The sequence below is a fragment of the Rhineura floridana genome, chromosome 5 (genome assembly GCF_030035675.1).
Source record: "Rhineura floridana isolate rRhiFlo1 chromosome 5, rRhiFlo1.hap2, whole genome shotgun sequence".
NCBI lineage: Eukaryota > Metazoa > Chordata > Lepidosauria > Squamata > Rhineuridae > Rhineura > Rhineura floridana.
In genome coordinates this window covers 119,038,670-119,046,750 of record NC_084484.1, presented here as the reverse complement: position 1 = coordinate 119,046,750, position 8,081 = coordinate 119,038,670, and positions in this window count along the sequence as shown.

Here is an 8,081-nt window from a genome sequence, read left to right as displayed (position 1 = left end):
TGCAAAGAGTTTATTTCTGTGAGCAATCAAGGGAGTGGCTGATATATGTGCCTTTTTCCCCATTATGAGGCAATGGATGGTGGGTATGCCTGCAAAAATTGTGGTCTCTTTTTCCTCCCTTTTAGATGTGGCTGCCATTTTGTGTTATGCCCCAACAACAGCCATTTTGTCTTATGCCAGTTACCTATGGCAGCCATTTTATGACTGGCACCCATGACACTTTCTCAAAATTCCAAATGTGCCTCCTGGCTCCAAGAGGCTGGTGACCCCCAGCATTTTGTTGTTGTGAAAACTGAGGTGCCAGTACTCATAACTTGATAAAAGTGCCATGGGGCCAGCACAAAATGGCTGCCATAGGCAGCAACAAAAGAGGTGGTGGTACTATCACACAAAGACCTGACAGTCCCATATTTACATATACCCTGATGATGACTAAAATACAATTTGTCTTAACATCTGGTAGCAATTAACTTTTAAAGCTTTTGGTTTAACCTTATTTCATGAACTACTACTACTGCTACTACTACTACGCCTTTCAATCAGAGTGGGTTACAAGAATTTAAACACATAATTAAAAACAGTTAAAAACAACCTAAACAACATCACAAAAAAATGGGGTGAGCCCTAAAAATACACAAATACACATAGGGTGGCCCGCCTGCATTGTCTGCCTGTATGTTTCCGAGCCTAATTCAAGGTGCTGGTTTTAACCTATAAAGCCTTACACAGCTTGGGACCACAATAACTGATGGAACACCTCTCCCGACATGAACCCACACATACACTATGCTCAACTTCAAAGATCCTCCTCCGGGTGCCTACTCCGAGAGAAGCTAGGAGGCTGGCAACAAGGGAGAGGGCCTTCACAGTGGTGGCCCCAAATTATGGAATGATATTCCTGATGAGGTGCACCTGGTGCCAATCCTGTTATCTTTTTGGTGCCAGGTCAAGACTTTCATCTTCTCCCAGGCATTTTTAACAGCATTTGAATAGCACATTTTTAAATTGCCTATCAGTTTTTATGGGTTTTAATTTGGTATGGTTTTAAATTTTCATACTTGTTTTTAATGTTTTTAATTGTTGTAAACCATCCAGAGAGCTTCGGCTATGAGGCAGTATATAAATGCAATAAATAAATAAAATAAATATCAGGTGTTGAAGGCCAGGGTAAATAGGTGCATCTTCAGTATTTGCCAAAAGTTATACAGTGAAGTTGCCATACACACCTTGGTAGGAAGAGAGTTCCACAACCTAAGGGCTGCCACAGAGAATGCCCTCTGCTGGGCCACCATACCACAAGCTTCTGAGGGTGGTGGGTCTACCAAAAGGGCCCCCTCTGTCAATCTCAACACCCAAGAGGGTCTGTAGGGAAGGAGGCAGTGTTTCAGATATTTGGGACCTAAGTTGTGTAGGGCTTTAAACACTAAAGTGCAGTTGTTTTGAAACGGGTTATATAAATTCTGAAAGGAACCCCAGCCAATAATCTGGCTGCTGCATTTTGGACTGGCTGAAATTTCTGGGTCATCTTCAAGGGCAGCCTCACGTAGAGCACACTGCAGTAATCCAGTCTGGAAGATACCAGAGCATGGAGCACTGTGGCCAAGTCATCCCTGTCCAAAAGGGGCTGAAGCTGGCAAACCAGCCGGAGCTGGAAAAAGGCATTCCTACCCACTGAGGCCATCTGAAGCTCCAGTCTACATCAAGTCCATCTCTGCCTCCAAGCACTGGTAGAGCTGGGTGTCATGTGCATATTGATAGCACCTCACTCCAAATATCCTGATGACAGCTCCCAGTGGCCTCATATAGATATTAAAAAGCATGGGGGACATGATGGAACCCTGTGGAACACCACAGAATAATTCCCATGGTGCTGAATAGCAGCCTTCCATAACTACTTTTTGGAAACAGCTCTGGAGGTATGAGCAGAACCACTGAAGCACAGTGCTCCCAAATCCCACCTCCTTGAGACGTTCCTGAAAGATACCATGGTCAACAGGATCATGCTGAAAGATCAAGGAGATCAAGCAAGGTCGCATTCCCCCCATCTCTCTCCCAACACATGTCATCAACCAGGGAGTTTCAGTGTCATGGCCAGGTCTGAAACCAAACTGGAACAGATCCAAGTAATCAGTTTCCTCCAAGCATGCTTGAAGCTGGACCGCCACCACCTTCTCAAGCATTTTACCCAAAAAGGGGATAGTTGCCACTGGGTAATAGTTGTAACACTTCTGGGTCCAGGGAGGTCTTCTTAAGGAGGAGATGCACCACCACCACTTTCAAGGCAGATGGTATCTCCCACTGCAGCAGCAAAGCATTGATCACTGCCTGGACCCAGCCAGTCAGTCCCTTATGTCTAGTTCTCAACAGCCAGGATGGACAAGGGTCAAGGGAACACGTGGTGGGCCACACTTCTTCAAGCAGCTTGTCCACATCCTCAGGCTGCAACTGATCCAATACAGGTGGAACAGACAGTGCTCTGGACAATCTGTTGGATTTGCTCTAACTGTGGCACCCAGCCCTGTCTGAATCTGAATCCCTACAGCGCCTTGCAAAGTTGTTACAGCAGGCCTCCAAGGGTGTCAGAGCAACACTTCCTTGGCCAGATGACAAAACCCCATTCACCACTCGGAAAAGCTCTGCCAGTCAGCTACGTGCAGATGCAGTGGTGACAGTTAAGTAATGTTTCTCTGCAGTCACCAGTGCCACGTGGTTGGCACAATAGTGCAGCCTTACCCATATTCAGTCAGGTTTAGACAGAGATTTGTGCCACCTGCACTCTAGCTGCTGACCCTCCTGTTTCATCACTGGAATACCATGGTGACCTATGTGCTCCACAGCGATGGTGGGGGCATTCAGGAACAATTGTGTCAATAACTGTATGCATCTCACCATTCCACAGTGAGACAAGAGTCTCAACAGGAGCACCAGTCATGCCAGCTGTAAAATCCCCCAGAGCATTCAGGAATCCATTGGATTGTATAAGTCTCCAAGGGCAGACCATCTAAATGGGTCCCCCATCCTTGCAGAGCAGACTAGCTCTACAGCTAGCACTGGGTCACCAAACTCACCCACCCATATCTCAGTTATACATGGCAAGTCTGCCCCCTTATCCACTATCAAATCATGGGTTTTTTTTGGGGGGGGCAGATCTGAGATTTATCAGCACTACCACCACAAGGCCAGGGGATCGGCTACCAGTGTTTCCAAATTCTGAGTCACAGTAGGCAAAGCATGGGGCATGGGATTTGATGTAACTAGCCCTCCTCTTCACCATCATATCTTCCTCTACCTACCATCACAGGGATACCATCATTCCGAACCCTTCCCTGTTCCTGGCCAAGACACTTACTTCCCTGGCCCTGGCCTACCACTAGTAAACAAAGATACATAGCAGATAGCAGGAAGCATCAAACTAGGAGACAGTTAAACAAAGAAAACTATCAGATGCTACTTACACCCCAGCCCTCACCTGGGATAAAAACAAGCCCATATCTTTCAGGATCCAGACCCTTACTGCTAAAATGAATGCATCATGAAAATTGTATGTTCTAGACATTGCAGAATTCTAAAAATGTAGAAGATCAAACGTGGTAGTTTACTGAACTATTTAAAATGCAAACCATTGTTCTCAATTGCAGTTCAGTTCCAAACAAATTACAATAGGCAGTTCCTTGAAAATGTAAAATTACAACTTGGATTAAAATGAATGCTTAAATATTTTATATCACAGAACTGAAGTGACCAGAGCTTTCACACACTATGCTAGATGCTTAACTAGAATAGCAATAATTGGGGAATTTTTGCATGTATCAAAAAGCTGGACTTTACAGTCTGGATTTTCTTCCCTGCAGAGGTCAAATCATTGCCTGTTTGAAAAATTCATGATCTAGAAAAGGTAATTTTTAATGAATATTTATGAGATGTCTTTTCTTATCAGACCTGTGCAAGTTTCCCAATGCTTGCCACCAAGGTTGGTTTCCGATTTCTTAAAATAAAATTAAAAAGCAAGAGAATTGAAACTACCAATGTCTCTATTTTAGTCCACCTTGACCCAAGTTTTTCATAATGATTATTAAACTACATAGCTGCAGAGCTAACTTTAGAATTTTACTTATTCAGTTACTGAACAGAAAAAGAAATATTTTGAATTAAATCCAAGGCTTATGCTGTGATTCCAAATGCTCTGAAAGGGAAAATTGAAATCCCTTTCCCATATTCATCATTTCCATCATCTAGCAGTTTCTTTCAGTTGCTTAGACAAGGAACAGACCAGCATGAGCAATGAGTTACAAACATTAAGGAACATGACCATAATAACTGAACAAACCTAATGGAATCAGTGTAGGTTATAATGGGGTTCAGATCCCAAATGGCTTACTCATACAGAGTCTGTTAGTTGGATTCTGAAATGCCTCTTCCATTAGGAAGATCGAATTTTGTGGTGGGTTTACCCTTTGAAGCTGCTATCAGTTCCTTTTGGCTAACCTCAGTCATCAAAAGTAGACGCAGTTAGATCACAGATGCCACATCTTTATGAGCAGCCTGTGAAATGATCCTAGATCTTTAGGATATATTGCTCTCAGATAATGATGTAAGAATTTAGCAGTTTCCATTCTGACTTGTTTTCATCATAACCAGTTCTGTTTCTATTCCGTTGCAGTTTAGTTTGCACCAGATACTACTTTGTCATGCTGTAAGCTATTAAATGTAAGTTGTATAACATACATAACTATTTATGTAACTTATATTCATTTCAGTATAAAGGAAACACCAAAACAATGTTTAAAAAAGCCCTGTCATTAATTGCATATTAATTGTTGTTTTTCCAACAACAATGTGAATGAATGCCAGTTGTATTCACTTGACTGATTTCTGCGAACTCACAAACTGCAGCAATTTCCACTTCCTTTTCTATTTTGGGAATTCTCCAAAATCCCTGCTCTCAGGTACACAGCTACTACTTCTTGTCCTTCAGCCATAAGTAGAGATCAGCTTAGCCTTTCATTTCAAATGTTATTTTGTAGATAAGTGTTCTTCTTTGCAAGAACATACAATTTTCACAGAAATTTGTAATAGCCCTATTAAGGCTGGGCAGGCATTTTATATGCCCAATTTCACCTGTCACAAATCTCCAAATCTCATGAAATCTCATTTGAACATGCAGATGACTTGCAACATTGCAGGACTTTTGATGCCTGCTTCTGATATCCCATTCTATCACAAATGCTCAACCTCCCCCCTCCTCGGCCCACAAGACTTTCATTGTTGAGAAATTGAGACTCTTTGTGGGCTGGGCGAAGGGGTTCGTTCAATGTTCAGAGCCCATGTTCATTTCAATAGAGGGAAGGATTCAATGAAACATTCATTTGTGTCTACAGGGAGGTTCTTTTCACAGAACTGAATCAAGAAAGCAGCATACGTCTTTCCGATCAAAATGCAGCTACTTTTCCCAGTGTAACTAAATTCTGTGCTTCAGCGTGCAAAATCCGTCAAGAACTAATCTTAGCCATTTTATGCCCTTCCTCTTTGGAACTTGTGATTTTAACAAAATGTCTAATATTTCTGTGCAAATATGTTTATCTTTATAGCTTATTTATTCTATTTTATATAGTTGGACAATATGTTTTATGCTGGTTTTGAATGCTTTCTATGCTGGTCATTGATTATAATAAAGCAGCATATGATATGTGTACTGAATCAGAGTGTGCACTATAAGTCTCTCCCTGCCATCACCACCCCTCTTCAAGGATTATAACAAGTTTCTTTAAAGTCTGTCCAATGATTTAATGCTACTGACTAAAACATCTCTATTCCTGGTCAGTTCCTTGACTAAGCAAAAATAGCCTCCCAAAATTCTTCACCCTATTTGCAGGCAATAAAAGTCAGAGCATTCTGCTAAACATTTTCTTGGGGAGACAGAATTATCCAACAGTTTGGAAGAGTGAAAAAAGAAAATTCTCTTCTGAAAATGTTTGTCTTAGTTAATGTTGAAGGAAACATATTGTTAGTTCATAATGGCAGATGGAGAAAGCAATACATTAAGAGTGGAAGACTTGAAGGAGTAGGAACAAGCCCATTGCTTCCTTCAGTATGATATTATGTTAACCAATCATATAATATTGAAATTTTCAGTTGTATCTGAAATTCTCCACCTATTTGCATGGAATAATTTGGGGAGGGTAAATTTTCTTGAATACTTTCTGAGTTTAAGAGTAGTTTGAATTTTTTTAAAAAGAAAAATACTCTGTGCAAACATAACCTAACACATTCCTATAGATGAACATGTGTATCTTTATGGCTAGGCTTCTCTCTGAACAATATGGATATTTGAAGTTGTACCTTGCCTGCTTTATGAACAATGAACTGAGAAATAAATAGTTTTTGGCCACACAAAGTGAACGATTGCCTATAAGAATTAAAACATAGATGAAAATGACTTCTTAGCAATTGCTCAAAATGAGAAGGTATAATAAAAGACACATTGGATTGAGCTTGAACATTCATTTTAAACTATTGCTAGCCCTGGGCCTTTGCCAATTAATGTGTGATGTGTCTTGGGCCCATTTCCATAGATATGAAGTCTTTCCTTGACAACCCCAATGGAATTGATGGGGAAAAGACCTTAAACAATGTGCAAAAAACTGTAATGCACTGCATTCCCATCAAATGACTCTTTGGTTTGTAACTAATGAAAACCCCAGCCCTATCAAGCATCCTTTGGGATTTCATTTTTAACTACTGTAAATTAATTTCCCCTTTAATTGATAGCAAGACTGACTAGTCCTATTTAGCAAATGATTGCTGGAATGATGAAGCATGGGCTCCAGTGTGCACTAGTTCAATTTCTACTGTCTATCCTGTTAACCTGCAATGGAACTTTCACACACATCCTGCAGCTCAGCTAATGCTGACTGGGCTCTCCAGATACCATTCTGTAGACTCAAATGAAACATAACACCAATTTAGGTTGAATCATTCTAATCTACAGCAAACTGTTTTCAGAGTGGAAACAATTCCACAATCAGTACTTTGACATTTTGGGTAGGCTTGATTTGATGCAGATAAGCAGCATAGCAGGGTGTTGACTGCCTGTTTTGCTAAAAGATTATTTTCAATGTTTATTCCTTTTTATTTAAGATTTAAATAAGAATACCCTAGAATATTCGGCTACTCATCCACCTTCATACAAATTTGGCCTGTTTTCTTTTGTAAAGTAAAAAATAGGAAAATAAATATATACCCAATCTATCTCCAAAATGTAAAGATCAACTGAATTATTGTGGGTGGAGAATGGCATGCATTTTAAAAAAATAGTCATAAAACCCAAAGCAGCTTTGTTGATGGATATACAAGTGACATTTTGAGGCATGGGGTGCCTTTATTCAACTTTGGTTGTTGCACTAGTTGTGACCTTTCCTGGACAAAAACAAATGACCTTGCTGCTGTCATAGCCCTAGGCTTGAGCTCAGAGTGCCACTTTGAGCTTCATATGATGCTGCAGTCATCTGCTTGGCTTGCCTTCTTGATATCTGTTGTGGATGGATCAGAACAGGCACCGTTTTATATGCCTTCATAATGTCCATGCTAGATTAATTCAATGTATTACATGGCCATGAAAAATATTGAGAATCTCAGCTGATTCACATAGTAGAGCTGGAAGGGGCCTATAACAGACCATCGACTCCAACACCTGGCTCAATGCAGGAAAATTCAAAGCACAACATCCCAGTTATTAACTGGAATGTCCCATTATAAACATATCATACCTGTGCAATTTGTAAAAAAAAAATTCATTGGCCTTTAGTTGGTCAGTGTAAAGTTCAAAGTAATGATGCTGACCCATAAAGCTCTAAAGAACCTGGAAACGGGTTATCTGAAGGGCTTCCTTATTCTATACAAACTTGAGATGTCCCCACTTTGAGAGGTTAGGCAGCTGCAAGTGATGGGGGCCCCTTAGCTGCCTGTGACATCCCAATTATGGAACATCCTTCCCAGACATAGGCCTGTCCCCTACATTATTATGTTACAAATGCCAAATGAAGACTATTGTATTCCTCTGACTACTTTATTCCGGGTGAAAT